The sequence below is a fragment of the Protopterus annectens genome, chromosome 3.part1, assembly GCF_019279795.1.
Source record: "Protopterus annectens isolate FY-2018-M chromosome 3.part1, PAN1.0, whole genome shotgun sequence".
In the NCBI taxonomy this organism is placed as follows: domain Eukaryota; kingdom Metazoa; phylum Chordata; order Ceratodontiformes; family Protopteridae; genus Protopterus; species Protopterus annectens.
Genome location: NC_056732.1, coordinates 1,186,465,344 through 1,186,491,014, shown reverse-complemented (window position 1 = coordinate 1,186,491,014; position 25,671 = coordinate 1,186,465,344).

Sequence of the window (25,671 nt, the reverse complement as noted above, 5' to 3'; positions counted from 1 at the left end):
TTGTCTTGCTATTTTGCATCTGCTTCCTCACATACCCAGCTTACCTGACTAAGAAATGCCAACGTTGCTTACCCAACATTCCTCTTACTGAAGTAAAAATAAAAAATAGGCACCTGTCGCACAAAAAATATCATTACATACATTGCTCTCCACTTTGCACGTGTCTCCTTGACACACTTGATTTGGTCCAGTTGGCTACACAACATGATTGCATTATTTCACTCCTCTTTATTGAGGTGACAGTGACACCTCTCAACTGTACAGAGTTTTGCAGAATGTCCAGATTTTTGCCTCAAATATTTGGTCCGTTCCTCATAAAATCTGTGGTTTTCTGGCAAATCATGAAGGACTGAAGTCCCTAAATAATGCAATATTTTTGAGTTTCAGACTTTTTTCCTTCAGAAAATGCATGCTAACACAGATCCTGGTATTCTAGCAGCTTTCTAAGTTTATAAAACAGTATTTAAAAATCTGTCCCTATTTTGGGCCTTTGTCCCCCATTACTTTAGGCTTTGTCCAGATTTCTTGTATTAAGAGGTTGAGAGGTATGGTAACAGTCCAAATTCAGCTAATATTCTGTACATATTTTCATTTTACATTGTTGAAGAAGTGGATAGCTATGTTTTTTTTTCCTGCCTTTTTCCTGCATATTCCTATATTGCTTTCCCTTTGTTCATCTCCTTGCTTGTCCCCCATTTCAACACTTTCCTATCTACCCCATTTTAGCACCTTTAATCTGGTCAAAAAATATAACTACACACAACACATGTAAGTCACAAAAAAAAGGAATGGAGCCGTTTGTGTTTTTTCCTCTGTGTTTGCACAGAGTTTGGCATTGTGCACCAATGCCAAGTGATGGTGAACACCTCCTCAGTGGTGCAGTTACCTCCTCACAATGCTGCTTAAACATGCTTTGCTAAGGTAATGCACACTAACACACAGTGAATGTAGTATACTGAATTATTTAATTGCACTATCACTACTTATTTAAAACTACTATATACATCTAGATTAGAACCCTATATCATATGGGCTCCAAAATAAATGTTCTAGTGTATTTTCCCCTGCTGCCACAGAGTCAGCTAAGCAGCAGGTGTGTTTCATACCTCAGTACTCAGAACTCTCATAATTTTATCAATGAGGATTGCATTTGCTCACCTCTTAACTATACACAAACTGGGAAAAAAGGAAAGCAGTAGAAATGTGCATCTCACATGTGCAAACCCTTTGCCATCATCCACACAAACCCACTGCTCTGTTATGCATTATGAAAAGTGCACCATAGTATGTATTATTGTTATGTACTGTCCATTTAGTCTAAATCCCATGAAAGTGCATCTAAAAGCATAAGTAGTGGGAGGTTGGCAGAATGGTTAAGGTGTTTACCTTGCAGACACAAAGTGCAGGGTTTGATTCTCACATTGGGTAATTGACTAGGCTTAAAATGGTCAGCAAAGACAATAAGCCTAGTACTAATCTATGAACAGAAGAAAGGTACCGTTTAAAAGCAAATATATACATACACTGCAGTCATCTGTTACCTCCCCCATGCACTGCAAACATGGTCTCTCAGTACTTGTTCACAAATATATCAACTACAACTACACTACAGAGATGAATAACAAATGCTTTCCTTATATACCACACACATCTTTATAAAAACAATACACATTCCATTTTTTAAATACTTATAGCAATGTGGACAGCTGTTTGCATATAGCTTGTAAAACTGTCTTGTAAAATATACCTGCACATGTAAAACACAATAGCAAATAATACACATTGCACATTCATCAATCTGGTAACATGCAGAACTTTAATATCCTGACAACTGCACAATGTTAGTTATTCATTTCATGCAGGCCTCCCAACATCTTCTCTCCAACATCCATTGCTGATGTTATCCACTATAAATAGTACTTCAGCCTTGTAAAATTCAGATTTGTACCATGGTGCTTGCATAAACTACTAGGTTCATAGGAGGTTACTAGGCTAATGGTCCTGAGGCCTTACAAGCCTAGTCAAGAGTTTATGCCCAAAAAAAAACCTCAGTCAGCACCTGTCTCCCTTGTCAGTGAGGGACACAGGTGGAACCCCTGGGACAAATTTGTGGTTTCCCATCCACTCATCAAGGTTGCACTTGAAGGTCAGCAGGGTGCTCTGTTTGACATGTATGGGAAGTCTATTCCAGAGACAGGGCAGTCTCTGGATGACAAGCTTGTCTAGCCAGCAGGTTTTCATGATGTCACATATTAGATGCTGGCCTTTCAAGTGGGTAATTTGTGAGGAGTTAGACTTATGGATATGGAGCATCTCTAGATAGGACAGGGTCTGAGATTATCTAGCAGGTGAGACACAGATCACCCCTGAACAATCTGCATGATACCAAATAGAGTGATACTGATTTGAGCCTGTCCACATAAGACAGGTGTTGGAGGTCATGGATTCTCTTTGTAAGGTATTTCAGTGTCCTTTCCATTTGGTGCAGATGTTTGGAGAAGTGCATATCAAACGGGTTCTCTAGTCTGTGTACTTAGGCAGGGGTTCTAATCTCAATGCAGTCAAGTGTGTGTGTGTGTGTGTGTGTGTGTGTGTGTGTGTGTGTGTGTGTGTGTGTGTGTGTGTTTGTCTAGTCAGAAGAGCTTAACTGTGCATCTGGGAGTTACCACTGCAATCCCATGGTGTACTAATATTTTAAAAGGTGCACATACCTTCACATCCATTTCATGCAGGCCTCCCAATATCTTCTCTCCAACATCCAGTGTTGATATCATCCACTATAAATTATCCTGCAGCCTTGTAAAATCAGGTTTGTGCTGTGGCACTTGCATAAAGTACTGAGGTATCTAGTCAGTCTACTTAGGTAGGGGTTATGTTCTCATTGAAGTCAACTGGGGTATGTGTGTGTGTGTTTGTTCATTTATTTGACATTACAGACAGCATTTTATACCAGCATGTGGGGCAATGGTACTGTCATCCTTTGCAGATACTGCTGATGCCATCACCTATAAAGTGTTGTCTGACACTCTAAGTCAGACTTGTGTTGTGGAGCTTGCATTAGATACAGAGGTCTCTATTTGGTGTACTTAGAGAGGTAGCAGTTCTGTTCTCAATGCAATCAACTGCCATGTGGGGTATGTGTGCGGGTGTTTGTGCTCTTGTTTAAAATTAGAGACAGCATTTTACACCAGCATATGGGACATTGCTATTCCCATCTTCCTTTCCCCAGATTCTGCTGATGTCATCATCTATAGCTTATTTATGGATATGCAGCATTTCCTTCAGGGCATGGGTCTTTTCAGAAGACAATTGAAATGGTAAGTGGAATACACAACTAAGCACAGATGTGCATGTGGATGCCACCAGGCATACCCAACGGGAGGAAATAGGCAATACACTAGCTGAATGTTTGTCTCACAAGTCAACCCCCTGTCAACACTTTTCATCAGTCAAAGTATAATTTCAAACCTTACTCAGTGTCTATGCTAAGGAATGCAGCACATCTGTCTGCCCTGTATGGCTAATAACGCAGAATTAATTGTCTGTGACAACATCATAGATTGTGTGAATCATCATTCATAACATATACCTACCTGACATGGTTGCATACACACTTCAACACAGCCTACAGATGGAATATGTTCCCATAGAAGGGTGTACATTAACATGCATCCATCTGAGTGAGGGAGAACAGCACCAAACACATGCATGAATAGACAAATCCTGATTATCCTCATATGTTAGGTAGACCAAAATGTCATCATGGACTTTTTTTAAATGGACACTTGTAATATTGAGGCTGTGTGCAAAAGATGTGTGTGACTTGTTCCTGCTACAACAATGTCTACTACATCAGTTAGATGTCCTCAAGAAGGTCATCAAGGGCATGCATGATGACACCACTATCATCCGGCAGACCTTGCCCAGGCCAAGGTATTTGACACAAATCCACACTGAGGTATTAACTCAGCACTGTCACAATTGGCTATAATCACCTATATCACCAAGTGGGTATACCACTGGATCACATACGTTACATCTAAATATGATGAAGTGCATCAAGTCACCTATATCTTGAGTTCAGTGATCAAGTCTGTACATCAGAGTTGTGAGCCATTCCATTTCCTGTCCATTATGTAAGTCACAGATGTCAAGAATGGCATACACATCCTGGGTGCAAACAGCTGTCTGGAGGACTGCAGATTGTGGACAATGATTGAATCCAACTGTGATATTAGTGTAATACAGACAGTATCAGCACACACCAAAGATTGCTGGCACAGCATGAAGACACATGAGTTGAAACAGAAACATGAGGGGATTTGTTATTTAATGAAAGCAAACTCACAACCAAATGAAAACACAGACATCACACCCCTATGAACAGACCAGGTGGTATGTGACCTGTGTACTGATGTAAATGGTATGCGGGATATCCACCAGCATGTGCCCGTAGAGGTGACTACTCCCATTTTATGTAAGCAACTCCTGAGTGTATGCAGGACATTTACATCAAAGGGCATAATACTTCCATACTTCACAGCCTTCATTACACCAATAACTGAGTACAATGTACCCTTCTTCATGTACCTCTCTACACATCTTCCAGGGATGCGTAACTTAAGTGTACCACTTTTGCTACAGTGAGCTCCCACACATCTTATTGTCCATATCTAGGTATTCTTTTTGTTGCATAAACATTACTATCTGATGGCGTGGAACCCACATCAAGGTGTTATACCAGATGCATGTGTGATACCTGTACCATTGATGCACACAATACATACATAGCTGTTTGACTTCATTGATGTCATCAGCTACATTCATGACAGTGTGGATTGTGCCATATATATGCCATGCTCACCTGTCAGGTAGCCTGCATTGTTCATGATGTCTTATATGGGTATAGCAGTGTCCATTCTAACACCTTCAGCAGATGTTACAGTGTCAGGACAGTATGCTTGAGTACCCTCATAGACTGCTGCCATCTCATAACAGTTGTACAAGTGTGTTTGTGCAGAACCCTCTGTGATCACTCACAATCACATATGTTATGTTAGAGACATGGGGTTACAGGTGGTATTATTTTTATATTGTTCATGATTGTGAGTGCTTCTGTTTACTGTTGTACTTGAGACTGTAATTGTGTCCTGCTTGTTGGAGACCCCTGTTGACTTTACAGTCATATTCAGACAACTCATTTGCACAGCTTCACAATATGCAGCTAATCCCTACTGTATATGACATCCCTGATAGACATCCTCTCCATTGTACATGTCAGGATGCTCATATCAGAAATACATCTTCTCCATTATTGTCACCTTATGTGACAGTCACATAATATACATTTTTATTCTCCAGTCTGTACTGTATCATGTCGAAATGTATTTAGTGTTCCTGCTACAACTTTCATTTACACATCCTCTTCTGCTGTACATTAGGGTGTTTTACCTATTCACTTTCCCTGTGTTCATTCATACAATTCATCTGGTTGTCTCTATTCAGTACACTCACTTCCCCTGACTGTTTATTTGAAATAACAGTCCATGAACTGTTACAGATCATTTACAAAACTTTTGTAGAGAATGCCTGAAATGGAACTCCACAACACTCTGCACTATATACACTGCTCTATAATGTGCTTGGGCCATATACATTGTTATATTATTAATGTTGGTAATCTTTGTGGCATTCAGCACAATCCCGCAGACCTAGTTTGCCCGTAGGTACATAGGTCTATACATCTGCTGTTATTTGTGTTACTGTATATGGTTTCCTGGCTGGCAACATTGTTGCTAGCCATAAAACTATACTGCTTTACGTTTAAATGCAGTGCACATCATGAATATGTAATTAGCACTGCTGCTCACTGCACAAGCACAAACTCCATGTTGGCTTTGTGCAAAGGTTAGACAAAGTTTTTTGAATCCCCAAGACTGTCTAAATAGTAGTTACATAATCCCACATAAAATGGAATTCAGTTTGGGTTCATTTCAAGAAAGTAGCCCACTGTTCACTGTCTATAAATAAAATAGTACATCAAAAGGCAGTTGCTTGGGGGGCGTGGCCAAGGATGAACACAGGATAGCAGCAGATTTCTTCAGCTCCACCAACATAACTGCTCTGACAGGAAATAATTACTTTTAAATTCAACTAATGTAATAATTTTCTTTCTAAATACATTTGGAATATCAGTTTCTTGAATAATATCAAAAAAAGAAAGAAAATTTAAATAATTTTCCTGTCAGAAATCATCTTGGAAATTTCTCTTTCATCACCTCTGTTCAGAATGAGTTCCAGTAAGGCTAACAGTCAGGATTCCAGCATCAAGAAAGAGCTTCAGTCTTTACTATTAACTATTCAGCAACTAACAACTAAAATGGACAGACTGGATACTAAAATTGATAACTTTATAGAAAAAACTACAAAACAAATGGATTTGTTACATCAAGACTTACAACATCAGAAAGCTCAGATTACTGGTATAAAAGAGACTCTTAATGATATGGGCAACAGAATTCAAGAAGAAGAAATTAACATTGAATTTTTACTGAAACAGAACACACAACTACAATCCAAAGTTGATAACTTGGAAAACAGATCCAGACGCAATAATTTTAGGATTTTTGGACTGCCAGAAAATATAGAAGGTAACAACATTACTTCCTTTTTAAATACTTGGCTTCCCAAAACTTTAGATTTGTCAGAAGCATTTTCTTTTGGTATTGAAAGAGCCCATAGGTCTTTATCTAATTTTAACTCTAATAAAAAGTATCCTAGATCAGTTATTGTAAAATTTTTATCATCTTATGACAAGGAGATGGTATTAAAATCTGCATGGGCTAAAGCACCTATAAAAATTAATGAGGCAACTGTGCGTTTTGACAATGACTATTCTTCCTTGGTAATTACTAAAAGAAAAGTTTTTTGCCATTAATAAGAGAGCTTAAGAAAGCACAGTTCAAAACTCACCTTTTGTTTCCTGCCAAACTAAAAATCTTTTTACCTGGGCAAGTCCTTCGCTAAAGAGGATGGCAACAGGAACTTCTTGGAAGACTTCGGAGAAGCAAAAAAGACTTAAAAACAAATGACATGTTCTATATTTTTTTTCTTGTGAACTCTTCAGTTACAGTTACTACATTTTCAGAAAGCCACAAATGTTTTAAAGATATATTCAAAGTTACTTTTTTGTGTGCAAAGAACTGTTTTATTTTATAAATAATCAAACTTTCTGAGGAACAAATAACATGCTATGAATCAACGTGTTTCTCTTTGTGATAAAGAGACCTAAGGTTAGTAATTTGATACATTTCCTTTCTCTTCTTGTTTTAAATAATGGCATTATTTCTAAACTATGCATTTACTGAGGGGTGGGGGAGGGTAGGGAGAGAAGTTTGATGAAAAATATGGAATAAGTGAAATAATAACTTATTAGCTCTTTAAAATTATTTATGCTGTTTAAACACTGTTGCTAAATATTATACCATGACTTAATTGCTTATACATGATTTCAAATAATATGTCATGATATAATTGCAAATAATTAGAACTAAAATAGTTGTAAGTAATAAGTCTCATGTTTAACATTATTAAAACAAACAGCAAATAATATATCTTTGTAGATGCTCTTTGTAGCTTCTTTTTTTTCTTTCTTTCTTCTCTCTCTCTCTTTCTTTTTTTCCTCTTTCTTTCTCTCTCTCTCTTATATATATAGTTATATACTTCTGATAATACTGATATATGTATATAATAAGATCTGTATGAGAAAATGAAATGGGGCATATAAAAATAAGTTGTATAATATGTTAAATAACTGTAGGCTTGGCTTCACTGTCATAGAGACTGTAATGACTTGTAAAATACTTTGCGAAGGTTTTGCACTGTTTAGATTCATTTGTATTACTAAATGAATGTCAGTCACTTGCTTTTACTAAAATTCCCACCAGAATGTTATGGGAGACAATCTGGGATGTGGGTTTCCTAGTGAATAGTATCCTCGAGTTGTTTTAAAAGCTTCAACACTCAGAATACACGCAGAGAAGCTGAAAGCAGTCATTTTGAACTTTGACCCCTGATTTCACACTGACACATCGCAGATTCATGAAGAATGCTGTTTCAGGAAGTAGAACTGCTGTAAATGTGACTTTGTGATGAAAAACAAACTTTATGACACCTAAATGTGAGTTATTCCTTATAACAACTTATTTATTTAAGATGTATTTTATAAAATATAAAAGTTATAATGATTTTAAATGATTTAGTATGCCATAGTAAACAAGTGAGATATTTTAGAAGGCATAGAAGGTAAATCACATATACACTTGTTTTTGAAAGCTTACATGACTGCAGCATACTAATGTATATAAATACTTATGATTTAAACATATATAATGTTATAAATCATTTGCCTTGACTAACTGACAAGCATAAGTATCATTATGATTATATTTAAGAAGAAATTGTCAGGTGACATATTTTAAAGCAGCAGTTCAGATATATAAAATACACAAGGCTTTCGTCACAATGATTTATGTATAAATAGGAATTAACATTGCTGTGCAGTATGATTTTTTAACTTATGTATGAGAATAAATATTTTATTTAATTGGCAATAATAAGTATGAGAAGTAAGCTTTTGGTGCAAGTAATTTAAAGTTTTTAAAACTGTTAATTGCATTTCTATGGCAGAAAGTAGGAATACTCTAATATACGTAATGTTTGACCCATAATAGCCTAAGATATTGAATTCAAATGAACATAAGAACTTATTCTTACAAACTTTTAATAAACTAACATATGGATATGCCCCCTTTTTTTTTTTCTCTCTCCCTCTCTCTCTCTCTCTCTCTCTCTCTCTGTTCCCATTATCAAGATTGTTAGAATACTATTTTGATTATGAGTGTATTATACAGAATAGATGTACATAGTAATATGATCTGTTTTTAAATGTTCTTACTTGTTTATATGAAGCTTATTTATAAATTGTTTAGCTTTATCATAATAGATAATCTAATTAAATGAGGTTAACTTTAGTTAATAATAGTTAGTATTGAATTAATTTGGTGGCAGCTGAGGTACTGCTGCTTAGGACTGGGGGATAACTTGAGTGGTATGAGCTACTCGAAGTTGGAGTTCTTAACTCCAGGCTGGGTGCAATGTTTAATCCTAACATTATTTTCACCTGATCATTGTTGTATGTATATAGTTCTGACATCCACATCACATTTTATAAACTCATTGTCACTACGAATAAAAGTGAAACTTACACAAAATTCCATACGATTTTCATTAAATACAGTTATAATTAATGGAACACCTAAAGGAGGAGATATAATATCACTTATTTTGTTAATTGTTATTCTGATTATATGTCTTATATGTTTATAAAAGCTAAATGATATCACTAAAAGGAATTTCTTTAAACATTAATGGATTGAATAACCCATGTAAAAGGGCAAGTTTAATGAGATATATTAATTTGCATAGAGCCAACTTAATATTCCTTCAAGAAACACATCTCTGAAAAAGGATATAGATAAATTAGCCACTAATAAATATACAGTCTTGGTTAGTTCAGAACACACACAGAAAAAGAGAGGAGTGGCTATTTTATGGAATAAAAAATATGCCCATACCTAAAACTATCAAGTCTTATAAAGATGATAAAGGAATGTTCTGTATGGTTACAATACAGATTGATGGGAAGATATACACATTAATCAATGTATATTGGATACCAGGAATCGGCATTAATACAGTGAAACACCATCTCAATAAGATCATATCATTTTCTATAGGAGATATTATTTTAGCAGGTGATACTACTACTATAGGAAAAAGGAAAATTACATCTAATGCAAAACATTTAAAGGATTTTGTCAATTTATATCATTTGAATGATATTAATAATCAGATAGATTCAAAATCATTACCATACACTTTTTTTTCTAACAGATATAAAACTTATTCAAGAATAGATAGAGTCTTTATTTCTAACCAGATGGTAACATACTTAATTAATTCCAAAATCATTTCATGTCCTATATCAGATCATAATTCAATTGTCTTTGAATTTATGGTAAAAAGTACTTATAATGTTCAGATCAAAAGAATACCAGCATACTTAACTCAACTAAAAGACTATAAAGATTATATACTTTCAGAAGTGCAACATTTCTTAGACTTAAACACTACACCTGATGTCTCCATTGTCTACATTTGGGATGCTTTAAAATCATATTTATATGGACAAAGTATCAGATGGTATAATAATAAAAGGAAATCTTGGGACAAGGAATTACTAGATATTCAAAGCAAATTAGACTCATACAAACATAATAATAAAGAAAATATTATGGACAAAAAAGTCATTGAGGAAATAAATAAATTAAATGAGAAATACAAAGAAATTTTAACCCATAAAGTCAAAATAACATTAGAGAAATATAAGTTTTTGTCTTACTCAATAAGTCCCAAATACTTACAAAAAATTAAAAATAAAACAAAAAGGTTGAATAAGCAAAATCATATCAAAGAAATTTTCTCTCCAGGGAAAAAGAAGGAATTACTAGATATTCAAAGCAAATTAGACTCATACAAACATAATAATAAAGAAAATATTATGGACAAAAAAGTCATTGAGGAAATAAATAAATTAAATGAGAAATACAAAGAAATTTTAACCCATAAAGTCAAAATAACATTAGAGAAATATAAGTTTTTGTCTTACTCAATAAGTCCCAAATACTTACAAAAAATTAAAAATAAAACAAAAAGGTTGAATAAGCAAAATCATATCAAAGAAATTTTCTCTCCAGGGAAAAAGAAGGATGTTTCTAGTTTACCAGAAATTTTAGATGAATTTAGAAATCACTTTCACAAAATTAATCATAATAACATTAACATGGATCCTAAAGATAAAATAAAGAAATTTATAACTACAAACATGAACAAAAAACTTAACAAACAACAGACTAAACTAATAGATAAAAATATTTCATATACAGAGGTTATTACACAAATAAACAAACTTAAATCAAAGAAAGCACCAGGTAATGATGGTATTATACCAGAGATTTATAAAATTCTTCCTAAAAGTACTTACTCGTTAATACATAAGGTTTTTATTTTGGCTCAAAATGAGTTAACAACTCCCCCATCTTGGCAATACACATTTATTTCACCAATTTTAAAACCCAATAAAGACCCAACCAGATGCACTTCATATAGACCTATTTCATTACTTAATGTTGACTATAAAATGTTTATGAGTATTTTTGCTGATAGATTAAAGACAATCATCCCAGACATAATAGATATAGATCGGACAGGCTTTATTATAAATAGAAATACTTTTGATAATATAAGGAGAACTTTAACGTTAATTGATTTTGCAAACAGGAAAAAGAAAGATTTAACACTTATTAGTCTTGATATAAGTTCAGCATTTGATTCAGTAAGTTGGGACTACTTGTTTATCTTACTAAAGTGCACAAATTTCTCTGATGCATTTGTAAATTTAATTGAACATCTATATAAAGGAGCACTGGCTTATATTAAGATAGGAACATATGTCTCACAAAAAATACCCATTTTAAAAGGTACAAAACAAGGGTGTCCACTCTCACCACTATTATTTACTTTAATAATGGAGCCTTGGGCTAATTTGATCAGAAATAGTACTGATATAGAAGGATTTGATATAGATGAAAATACAATATCTAAAATTCAACTTTTTGCAGATGATGTTCTAATTACGTCATCAGGAACTAACTCTTCTATGCAGTCCTTATTTGACAAAATGCTGGATTTTAAAAATATCTCTGGTTTGATATTTAATGAAGAAAAAACTAAAATATTACCAATATACACACAAAAAATGTCCTCATTAATGATTTTAACAAATATATACCCAACTCAGCTCAGATAACTTACTTAGGTATAATATTAACTAAAAATATTAAATCCATTATACATAATAATTATAGTAACTGTCTTCTGAATATACAAAATATTTTCAATAGCTGGAACAATATGCTTTTTTACCATGGAAGAGAGAGACTCACAATTATTAAAATGATAATATTCCCTAATATATTATATTTAATACAATCAATAATACTCCCACCTACAAAAATAATTATTAAGAAATTGAATTCATTAATGTTAAATTTCTTATGGACACCTAATAGACCTAGGATTGCATTAAAGAAACATACTAATAGCTGGTCTCAAGGGGGCATTTCATTTCCAGACTTTAATTTATATACTATTTCTTCTATTATAAAAGTTATTACTTTGTTAATAGATCAGTCATATGTTGCAAGATGGAAAGATTACTTGGAACTAATTAGCATTCACTTCATGAAAATCTCTTTAATACATAAAAATATTATTGTAAATAACCCCATGTTATGGTTACTAAAAGAATTTTGTACTTCATCTATTACACCAAAATATATAGTTAGTTACCCATTAAACATTATTATTAGTTATCGTAATTTTATATTTATGCATCCTAGGTATAAGGAATGGAATTGTATCCTATTCCCTATACTGTATACATAAGGTATTCTTTTGTCAACCACCTCTGAAAGAACTCTTTTAGTCACTGAGAATGATTTAAAGTATTGGTATCAGTTGCTGTCTGATAATAAAGTTAAAAATTTAGACTTCTTAAAGCAAGAATTTGATTTGAGAGAAACATGTTGGTTAGAAATTCAGACTTTTAGACAACTTCTTATTAATAAAATTGATTTAATGTCTTTAACAGTTAAATAATCTGTTCCAATTCTGATTGATTACTTGATATTAAATTTACAACATAGAGTTTCTGATAAAGGTAAGCTTTCACACATACATAAAATTATTAGAGAAGAAACTCATTACAGTTCAGATACCTATTGGAATTATTTCATTTCCATTAATGGTGAATCACCAAAACAACAAGATAAACAATATATATTGGAATCTGCTTATAAAACTACTTCTTCCATTAATTGGAGACTTTTTACTTGGAATTTTTTACATAGATCTTTCTATACACCTTTAATGATGAATAAAATAAATAATAAAGACAACTTATGTAAAAGATGTAATGTAGAAATAAATGCTGATTGGGCACATATGTTTTATGACTGTATAAAATTGAAGGAATATTGGAAGTTAATCAATGATTTTTTGCAGGCACTTTTCACAGATAATTTCATTGTTTCTAAATCACTTATATTATTTAACACTCCTGTTCCCAAAAGTGTTAAAAAAGTGAATGGTCTATTCTAGCAGTGGCTAGAAAAATAATAACCAGAAATTGGATTTCAGATACTCCTCCTTCATTTAATGAATTTAAAAATGCTATGACTGAAGTGTGTCATATGGAATTGATGACAATAAAATCAAGAACTACTAGAAAAACGTCTTACTATATTATATGGGATACTTTACAAAGCCTGTTAAAAAAATCTTAGTTTCAATAATAAGACATTACAGTTTAATCAATTGATTTGATTTGTAGTGGATGTCTCTGTAAATACTTTGGTTATTTTATTAAATGTTATAACTATTTATATTTTAACTACTTGTATAAGATTGTTATGATATTTATTTTGTATGTTAAAAACAATAAACTTGTTTTAAAAAAAAAGGCAGTTGCTTTATCTCTGGTAAGAATCCAAACCAATCTTTCCTATTTAGTTTAAAAGTGAGTAATGGTTTCTAATTTCTGTGTCTGTTAGTTCAGATGAAGTTTAGTCTAAAAAGCTAGTATTCAAACAAGGTCATGCATTTTTAGACTAAATACACTGCAAATGTATGCACATTTGAGAATCCAAACTCATTTTGTTTCTAACAATTCTAGTTGCATACAATGTGCAAATTGCTTTTGAATATTCTATCAATCCATCCACATTGACAAGTCCCAGCTGACCTCTACAGTAACCCAATGTACAGCCAAAGCCATCCATAGAGGATGGATATAAATGGATGTAGATTGCCAGGCCTTTCACTCACCTACACAAGAACATCAAGGGTGTTTCCTCCTCCCTACATGTTTTACAATAATATCCCTCTAACATATCTTATCTCAAACACATCAATCTATAGTCTTAATAGATCTCTATTACATAACACAATATTTTTTATTCCATGACCATATTTTCTTAATATATCTGTGAACCTTAGATGAAAAATATCATTATTGGTGTCACATACTCTTTTCTTATATTACTAACTGAGTGATCATAGGAAGTTGCTGATAAACATTCCTCAGAATCTTAAGTACTAGAACTGTATTTAGTTCAACAATGATGCCTAGAAACAGAATACTAATATATTTATTGCATGACATGTGAAATAATGGTACAGAAGAAATTCCATTTTTTTACCATGTAAACAAAAAACAAGGAAGATATAGGCAGAAATCAAACCACTTACTAAGTTTAATTTGAAGTATTTTTGAAAGCATGCTATTTCCATGTTACTTGAACTACAAGTTCTTTGGAAAACTACTCCTTTTGAGACCTGTCTGGCACACTGGCCTACTAAATTATATAGATTTAAGTCTAGTTTAATCAAAATTCATGTGTGTGTGTGTGTGTGTGTGTGTGTGTGTGTGTGTGTGTGTGTGTGTGTGTGTGTGTGTGTGTGTTTGTCTGCTGTTTGTCTTCAGGTTGCTGTTTGTCTTCAGGTTACTGCCATGCATTCATGGGGCAAAACTGAGCTTCTCAAATGAGATAAGAAAACAACATATTTTTCCAAACCTTTAACAGTTGAACATGTCAGATGTTTATATCAGACTGTCTTTGAAAGCAAACTTGATGATTCTTGCCTTCCTGTTTAGGTATTGCATTTCTTTAAATATCTTAATATCAGACATTTGTTAAAGTACATTAAAAACGAAAAGAGGTGGGCTTTTTCTATTTTAATAAGTCCAACATCCTCCTGCACAAACGGCTGGTGCACAGCTGAAAATACCAATCTAAAATGAAAAAAGAGCCAGCACTCCACTCCATGACACAAACAATGATAGTTTTATTCCAAATACAAAAACAGCAAAAAAACTAAACCATACACCAACATGGTTGTACCGGTTTTGGCAGAGCCTTCCTCAGCAACCAAACTTGATGTAGAAAGTAAAGACAAAACCACACGTGCTGTCTACCAACTTATAGAAAATCATTTGGAATGCATGGAGCGCCTTCTAGTGCATCAAATAATAATGCACTGATTCATTAATACATAAATATATAAAAATAAATACAAATATTCAAAATATTATAAATAATATGTTGATATGTGAGAAAAATATAAAAAAACATAAAAAAACAAACGTATAGTAATTACTTCAAAAATGGTCATTCAAACCAGGGGGAAAAAGAGCCCCTAGTTTGATGATCCACATTTTCTCTTTATAGGTGAGCCTATCATGTAGAATATGAAGTTGTACATGTCTATCCTTAATGTGGTCAATGACCATAAAACAAAAATTACCCAAAGGGTGTTTAGAAATATGTTTGTATAAAGAGCTAGACCACTTTTTATTTCTAATGTCACTAAGATGCTCCCCTATCCTAACTTTAAAAGGACAGGAAGTTTGTCCAACATAAAAAGCTCGACAATTGCACTGGGCCAAACAAATCACCCAGGAAGTACTGCAATTGGCAAAGCATGACACATCTTGAACTTGTGGACAGTTATGCGAAGAAAAGGTCTGGCATTTTAACACCCTAGAACAATAGGTACAATGACCACATGGATAGCATCCAAATATAGAGCCTCCAAATAAATTTACTTGGGTAGTTGAACCTGTATCCTTATGATAAACTCTCTTGTAGTGACTGAAAAGAGAGCCCAGAGACCGCCCTTTGCGAAATGAGTAATAACACCGGTCTCTTATATATTTCTCTAAGATTTCATCTGATTTTAACAAGTGCCAATGTTTATGTATGATATTCATAACTCCTACCGTATTTCTCCCATAGGTTGTTACCAATCTAAGCAAATCAGACTCAACATGATCTCGATTTTGATAAACTAACAAATCATTTCTGTCTTGTTGATTTGAAAAACGATTGGCCCTCGTGATGTCACCCCCTGAGTAATCCTTACTTCTAAACCTCGAAACTAAATCCATCTTGTGATGGTCATATGTGGAAGGGCTGGAACAAATCCTTTTAACATGGATAAATTGAGACTTGGGGATATTCTTGATGACATGCTTGGGGTGAAAACTAGTGGCATGTAATAAGGTATTGAATTGAGGAAATTTTCTGAATATCACACTCTCAAGAGTGTTGGTATCAGTTCTTTTAACCAAAACATCCAAAAATGTAATTTCAAATCTAGAAAAAGTCAGCTTAAACTCAATACCCCATACATTGCCATTAAGATATTCTAGGAATTCCAGAAGGAATTCCTCATTAGCTCTCCACACCATTCAGCAGTCATCAAGATATCTCCTCCAAATATCCATATGCATTTTGGGGTCGTTTGAATTCAGAACTCAAAGTGACTTTAAGTGACATTTCATGAGGACTATATATTTGCAAGTATTAATCAATGTTTTATTGCTTTATGCTTGTTAACTGTTTAATACATTGTATGGTATTATATTTACGACAAATTCAGATATTTGTTTAGTCTGGTTTGTCGGCTGCTTTTAAGCAACTGTTTATTCCTCATGTTATGCACTGCTATTATTAATGATAGGTGGTTGTTTGAACTCAGAATCTAAAGTTACGTAAAGTGATTTTTTGTTGGGACATTTCATGAGGATTATATATTTGCAGTTATTTTTTTACTGCTTTATGCTTGTTTACTGTTCAATACCTTGTATGGTATTATATTTATGACTAATTCAGATATTTGTTTAATCTGGTTTGTCGGCTGCCTTCAAGCAACTGTTTATTTCTCATGTTATGTACTGCTATCATTAAGGATAGGTCAGGGGCTGCATTCCTTTCCCTATTGTTTCAGTTTGTTTTTTAATATTTAGGTATCAGTAAATTTATATATATGTGGTTGTTGGTCAACTTTTGGGTTTGTCCCTTTGGGGCTTACTTCTTAAGTTGGCCTCCACAATAATTGTTTGTATGGTAAATAGTTTATTATATGTTAATTTGGTGAGTCTATGAGCTTATGGTCTTATTTGACATATATTCCATAGGACTATATCTCTATTTTTGTATGTGATGGTGGACAGGTAGTGGGAGATAAATGTTTAAGTCTTGCTCCCCCCTCTTTGACTCTGGGCTATTTTTGAAGTTTGTGGTATCTCTCCTTTTTTCGATGGTACGTGTTATGTGAGGTACTATCCATTGGGGTTTATATTTGTAAGGATTATTTAAACTAATTGCTTTGATTTATGATCAGCATAACATATATCTTTTTTATTTTATCCTGAATGGTTTTGGACATCAGGACAGCTCTTTTGAATATGTTTATTTTGTTTTTGCTTTCTCACCTCTGACCAAGGGTATATATATAATTTTTTTTCATACCAGTTGTTTTAATATAGATTTTTGGCCCCTTTTTGATTATGTAGCATGGAGCTTTTTGTAGGCTCAATACAAGATTTTTAAAGCTTGCTGGCTATTATAGTGTCCAATTGGGGATTGATTTTCAACATGTATAACCATATATGATTCCCCCTGTGGTTTAAGAGTGGAATGAAAAGATGGTTATACGGTGTCACCTAACTTGCAGTATTGGTATTTGTAACTGAAGGTTGGTTACATGAATTATGCATTTTTAGTATACTGACTGGCCAACCATTTGTTTAAGGAATTTACTTTGGGTGGAGTCTATATTGTTTATATGTGTTATGCATGATTTTTGCTTCTGGTATTGAATTTGTGTTTGCGTTTGGTCAGAGATGGAATTAGCAAATCTCATTAAGGGTTTGTCCTCAGATTCTGAGGACTTGGGTATTTTTGGTATAGCCTCGGTTTTGGGTGATGCTGTTTCTGGTGTCCGGGATTCCATCCAGGATTGCAATTTAACTTTTGCAAAGTTGATCAAGGATCTTACTTCCCTTCGTAAGAAAGTTTGGCATTTAAAATTATTTTGGGCCTATCAATGTAGAAAAATAGTCCCTAGAGGACTTAGGGTTAGGATTCAGCCTATGGTGGTGGAACTGGATGAATGTCTTCTCACACAATGGGCAGAGGCCCAACAACATGTCTCCATGACTTTTGTAAATCTTTTGAGTAGTTCTTATGAGCAGAATGTTGAGCAACAAATTGATAATATATCATTGATTAGGTTTACTCAACACTTCCCTGTTACAAAGATAACATTCTAAAACTTGGTAAGGAACTGGCCATTTTGGATTCAGGTTTAAAGGACAAAAAGGTTAAGAAATTTACTAGGGATGTGGGAGACTATGATAGGGGAAAGCCATTTGATGTGCGACCTAGAGTCAAGTTTGATATGCCCATAGATTCATCTAAGAGAACTAGAGCTATTCGGCCAAAATCTATCCTGAAGAAAAGGAGTAGGGAGTCCACGCCATCTGGCAAGGACTCCTCCTCCAATACTGATTGGGAAGATACTCACATTAATGCCTCTCCTGTTTCCAAGAGGAACAATTTGGAAGCAGGTTTTATTGGGAAAACTCCTTTAGGCATAAGTCCCGGAGACGAGGGGGGAGGAAGCATCACAAACTCAGAAGGATTGGGGGACATCCTTCAACAGATGACCAGGATTTAGCATTTAATGTCAATAATGTGCATAACATTTCCTCAGTGGTATTGGACGATCAACAAATTGGTTTATTGAATAAAGGATTAAGTTTTGTCCCTGGGTTTTTTGTCCAAGAACATTTTTATGCTGATGATGTGGTTACATTTTGTCAGAATTTGAACTTGAAATGCTATTTTCATGGGACTGATAATGTTGCCTCTGAGTCCAGAGAATTTCGCTTCAGATCCTCCAGATTCAGGCCACCTATGCAACCGATTGTTCAGACATTTCAAAATGCTGTCCTTAAAGATTTACATTTATATTTACATACACAGGATAAGTTAAAGGACAATTTGGATAAAAGTCAGAGAATATGTTTGGAGAAACTGATTAACAACAAGGATATTGTTGTCCTTTCAGTGGATAAAGGGGGAGCAGTGGTGGTCCAGGATCTGGGGGATTATGAAGCTGAAGCTAATTGCCAGTTAACTAATCATAATCATTATCAAGAAATGCAAGTGGATCCTACTTTGCAATTTAAAAAGGATGTTGATATTTTTTTGGATTTGGCTAGAGGGGAGGGCATCATTAATGATGAAGTGTGTCATCAACTTAAGGTTGATTTTCCTGGTAGACAATATATTCATTTTCTTCCGAAGATCCACAAAGATCCTACAAGCCCACCTGGGAGACCTATTGTATCAGGCAGGGGTTCCCTTACGGAACCTCTTTCTGAATTTCTTACATTATATCTGAAACCGCTATTGGCATATATACATTCAAGAATTCAGGATACCATGCAGTTCCTTTCTATTATCTCTGAGACTCAATTATAATCCCATTGGTTGTTGTGCACCTTGGATGTCACCTCCTTATACATTAGTATTCCCCATTGGGCAGGACTTTTGGCCCTGCAATATTGGTTGGATAAGGCTAACATTTATAAACCTGGTTTTAATACCCTCTTGGTATGTATGACTGAACAGGTCCTGACTCATAATGTCTTCTTTTTTAAGGACAGGTGTTTTTGACAAATCCAGGGCACAACTATGGGGGCATCTTTTGCCCCCATTTATGCTGATTTGTTCTTGGCGTATGTTGAAGATCAGGTGATTTATGACATCGGCCATAATATTTACATCAATGAGATGGATATTTGGAGGAGATATCTTGATGACTGCTGGATAGTGTGGAGAACTAATGAGGAATTCCTTCTGGAATTCCTAGAATATCTTAATGGCAATGTATGGGGTATTGAGTTTAAGCTGACTTTTTCTAGATCTGAAATTACATTTTTGGATGTTTTGGTAAAAAGAACTGATACCAACACTCTTGAGAGTGAGATAGTCAGAAAATTTCCTCATTTCAATACCTTATTACATGCCACTAGTTTTCACCCCCAGCATGTCATCAAGAATATCACCAAGTCTCAATTTCTCCAGGTTAAAAGGATTTGTTCCAGCCCTTCCAAATATGACCATCACAAGAGGGATTTAATTTTGAGGTTTAGAAGTAGGGGTTACTCAGGGGGTGACATCACGAGGGCCAATCATTTTGCAAATCAACAAGACAGAATTGATTTGTTAGTTTATCAAAATCGAGATCATGTTAAGTCTGATTTGCTTAGATTGGTAACAACATATGGGAGAAATACAGTAGGATTTATGAATATCATACGTAAACATTGGCACTTGTTAAAATCGGATGAAGTCTTAGAGAAATATATAGGGGACCGGTGTTCTCATTTCGCAAAGGGCGGTCTCTGGGCTCTCTTTTCAGTCACTACAAGAGAGTTTATCATAAGGATACAGGTTCAACTACCCAAGTAAATTTATTTGGAGGCTCTATATTTGAATGCTATCCATGTGGTCATTGTACCTATTACCCTAGGGTGTTAAAATGCCAGACCTTTTCTTTACATAACTGTCCACAAGTTTATGATGTATCATGCTTTGCCAATTGCAGTACTTCCTGGGTGATCTATTTGGCCCAGTGCAATTATCGAGCTTTTTATGTTAGACAAACTTCCCGTCCTTTTAAAGTTAGGATAGGTTAGCATTTTAGTGACATTAGAAATAAAAAGGGGTCTAGCTCTTTATACAAACATATTTCTAAACACCCTATGGGTAATTTTTGTTTTATGGTCATTAACCACATTAAGGATAGACATGTACAACTTCATATTCCACATGATAGGCTCACCTATAAAGAGAAAATGTGGATCATCAAACTAGGGGCTCTTTTTCCCCCTGGTTTGAATGACCATTTTTGAAGTAATTACTATACATGTTTGTTTTTTATGTTTTTTATATTTTTCTCACATATCAACATATTATTTATAATATTTTGAATATTTGTATTTATTTTTATATATTTATGTATTAATGAATCGGTGCATTATTATTTGATGCACTAGAGGGCGCTCCATGCATTCCAAATGATTTTCTATAAGTTGGTAGACAGCACGTGTGGTTTTGTCTTTACTTTCTACATCAAGTTTGGTTGCTGAGGAAGGCTCTGCCAAAACCGGTGCAACCATGTTGGTGTATGGTTTAGTTTTTTTGCTGTTTTTGTATTTGGAATAAAACTATCATCGCTTGTGTCATGGAGTGGAGTGCTGGCTCTTTTTTTCATTTTTCTATTTTACCCATATAATGTCTCTACACTCTGAATACCTCAACATACAGTCACATCGTATGAATTCAAATAATTGTTGTCAGGGCCAGCACAATGTGACAAAAGAATGGACCTCTGACTGGGATCAAGCCACCTGGGTTTCACTAGTAAGTCCAGGCATCAGAGGATCCAGCTGGTGCTGTGGGAGTAATGGAGTAAGCAGTGCTGGTTAGCTCATCCTTTGCGGAAGAAGGTAAGTGACACCCCAGTTCATTGGCACTGAAGCGTGTGGTGATACAACAGAAAAATTTAACTGAGAAGCCATGAATATCTGCCAAGCAACATGTAGTACTGTAACTGCAGACTGATGCATGGCAACATCCTCCAGTTCTTTAGCACTAGAAGTTCTGCTTTAGCAGGAAAATCTTTTGAACATACACATGATTAAATGGCTAGGTCTGAGGAATCCAAAAATATACACAGTTGTTCTTCCATAATTATACTTTGGTCTCCATTTCCACTCAACCACCATCTTCCTTCGCAATGCACAGCCTGAGGTCACTACACACAGTCTTGACCCAGATACTGCCTGCAGGAGCTCTGCTCAAATGCACAACTCCTGAAAGTTTTTACTGAGAACTTTGTCATTGTGTGATATATTGTGGTCCCTACATCCAATCCTGACCCTGATATTGCAGGAGGTCTGCTGTAAAGTCCAAATCCTCAAAGTTTTAAATGAGAACTTTGTCATTGTGCAATGAAAGCATGTTTAACATGAAGAACCTTGCTGCGTATTAACTTTAACTAGTCAAATATATGCATTCCCTGTGCTGGAAAGTGGTTGTGATATTACCCCAAAGGAGTAGTCTTTTACTCTAAGTACTATTTGCTAAGTTGACAGCTGTCCCTCCTCTTGACCAATAGATTAAACTGCATATACCAGTTACTTAGCCTCCCTAGCTTCCAAATTTCTGCATTCAGTAAGTGAAAGAAAACCCATTCTACTTTGTGTTTGTTTGCTAAATGCTTTGTACTAGCCATAAACTGATTGCTCTCTAATAATTGTTCTAAGGGTGGGAGGGTCACTGTGGTAGAATGTATTGTTAAATCTCCCCTCACTATTGTCTCCTCTTCCACTCAGTCACTGTCTTTCTTCAAAATGAAGGTATGTGTCACATGTTGTTACATTTCTGTTTGTCCTAAGACTGTGTAGAGCAATGAAAAGGCCTTGGCAGTATGTTACATTTGGATCACTTTGATTCAAGTCCAATAAGCTTTATGTATATTGACCCTCTGTACTTTAACAAGTATGTATGCAATGCTGGTTGTTGGTGTTTTGGTATTTATAACACTCTTTTAACATACTAGTTAATCCAAAGAATGTTTACTAAGCAATGATTTTAAATTGTGCTTATTATTGTAGTCCTATGTTATGATAATTTGTTCTATACAGCTCTATACACTATACTACTGTGGTTCTCTATCAGTATACTTCCTGCTAAACCTATTTTGATCTTACACTCATAAACTTTTTTACCATATCTCCGCTCTTATAATACCCCCTATTCTCTCACTCTGACTTATTGTGGTCCATCCTCCATCTCAAAGAATAAGTATTAATTTTATTGCCTCAATTTCATATTACAGTTTAGTAGAGTTTTTTTCTTTTCTTTCCTTTCAGAGTCTGTGGTCACCACATCCAATCCTCACAACTGTTTCTACAGGAGCTCTTCTACAAAGCCCAAATCCTGAATTTTTTTTTTTACTAAGATCTTTGTTGTTGTGTAATGTTAGCAAGTTTGACATGACAGGCCTTGGTGCGTATTAAGTTTAACTAGATAGGTATGTATCTGCCCTGTTCTGTAAAGTGGATGTGATATTCCACCCAAAGTAGTAGTCCTGGCAGTCTATGAACCGCTTGCTAGGTTGGCCACTGTCTCTTTGCTTAATCTGTAGATTACACTGTATATACCAGTTACTTAGTCTCACTGATTCTGCATTCAGTAAATGAAAGAAAACCTCTTCTACTATGTGCATCCTTGATAATGCAATTTATTATATATAAACTGATTGCTCTCTGAACTCATTGACTTGAGGATGTGAAGTCTGCTATGCTCAGCTTTAATTGTTTCCCTTATGGCCACTTCCCACTTATCCCATTTCTCTGCCATTATACTTCCCAAAGAGGTGTATGGGGTGTCAGGGAGAGGTAGTATCTCTGATGGGTGAACACGTCGCACTCTTCATCGTAGTTCATCCACCTTGGTCATCACCTAACACTCAGCTCTCACCTGTGGCTTCTCATAGCTGTTTGCATGCAACTGCGGCCACACCCTGGGAACAGCTTTGACTGGCTGACAAAACAAGGTGAGGGTAGCCGTTAGGTTTGCGACCCTTGGCGAGTCAGGGCCTATCTACCTATGCATGCGAAGAATGGATCTGATGGAATACGTGGAGGAAATCACCAGCTTGATTCAATAGGCAGGAAGGTGGAGTCAGCAAGTGCTGTGGAGTGCAAATGGGGCACAGTGAGACACATTAGGACAGTGTTGACCATCCACTGCATCTCAACCCATCTCTAGTCATCTTGACTACATCCTGTCACTGGGCTAAGATAGGCTGGGATGAGAGAGTGAGACTGACGATCTGCACAACTCTCTCTCACTATAATCCAATTCACGAGCAAGTCAAGATATCACCCACCTTCAAGTCTTGTGGTGATGGGCAAATGATGAAGCAGCAGGTGTGGATACATTGGAAGCTGTAGCCATAACCTCACACACAAGTGGCCCAGTGCAGTGGGTCATTCTCTACTTGATTGAAGCAGCAGTGGAGTTCGGCAGCCCCCTGGGTGTCTGAACAGCCCTATTTAAGATTGCTCTGCTCACCTCCATGGTCTTAGGAAGGGACTAGAAAAGGTGCTTTAAACATAGCCAGCTTCACCTTACCCCTGTTCAACTTGCTGCAGAAGGCAGGCATCCCAACCATGCAGTCGAACCACAAAGAAAAAAACATAGGTGACCTTTTTCACCATTGGCACATAGAATGTGTGTATGCTCATGGCTAGCTCCAAAACAGACAAACCTGAGAGATGGACAGCTCTTGTTGCAAGAGAACTCTGCAGGTACAACATCCAGATAGTGGCCCTCAGTGAGACCAGGTTCAGAGATGAAGGCCAGCTGACAGAAGTTAAAGCCAATTATACTTTTTTTTTTTGGAGTGGCCACAGCAGTGATGAACGTCATGAAGCAGGAGTGGGTTTTGCCATCAGATCCTATCTGATCAGAAAATTAGCCAGCCTCCCAAAAGGATTCAATGACCGACTCATGTTTCTACAGCTCCCCCTCAAAGGAAAGCACTCCATCACCTTCATCGGTGCATATGCCCCCACCATGACAAATTCAGAGGAGATCAAAGACAAGTTTTATGAAAACTTGGAGTCCCTCATACTATCTGTGCCCAAGGCATATAAGCTCACCATTTTAGACGACTTCAATACCAGTGTTGGTGTAGACTATCAGACATGGGAGGGAGTCATCGGGAGGAATGGAGTCAGCAAAAGCAACAGCAATGGTTATCTGCTTCTGAAGACCTGTGCAGCTCATGACCTGTTGATCACAAACACAGGGCCGGATTCACAATGGCTTGCACGGAGTCTAAGAGTAGAGTAAGACTCCATGCAGCCATCATATACAACGAGCGATCCAGGAACAGCCTGTAGGGGCGTGTAAGAGAGCTCCTAAAACGGCTCTTACATGGACAGGGCAGGGATATGCAAATTACCTCAATTGCAGGCAAAAGACATGCAAATGAGGTAGATTTGTGATTCAGGAAACCCGTACCTGTCTGAGTAAGAGCAGTGTTATTTGCAGAAATGTACTCAGTTGACAACTGAGTACCGTTCTGCAAATAGCAAAATGGAGCCGTGACAACTCCAAATAAAGTTTGCATCCAGTGCAGGAAGCATGTCAATGGCCAAATATACGGCCATTGGAAATGTTTCCTGATGCAATATAAAAATAAAAATATTTTTTTTCACCGATTTCAGATGTTTAAGCATAGTGCAGGGTAGCACAAATGGGCTGCGCTCTAAAACCCAGAATACTAAAAATTAAAACCCACAAATGTAGAATTTATAGAAATTGTTAATGTACAATGCAAGGGAATGGCAGGCTGAAGACAACATGGCCACTGAGTAGTGGTTGCTAAGGGGGGAAGCTCAGTATAAGACATGTAACCAAGCATTAGTAGGCAATCCTATGTAAATGAGTGTTAGGATAGTGAATAGAAAGTTTACATAGCAAATGAGGAGAGTCAGTGGAGTGTAGGAGTAGGATATGGGGAGTAACAGAGCAGAAGATAGGTGACATCACGAGG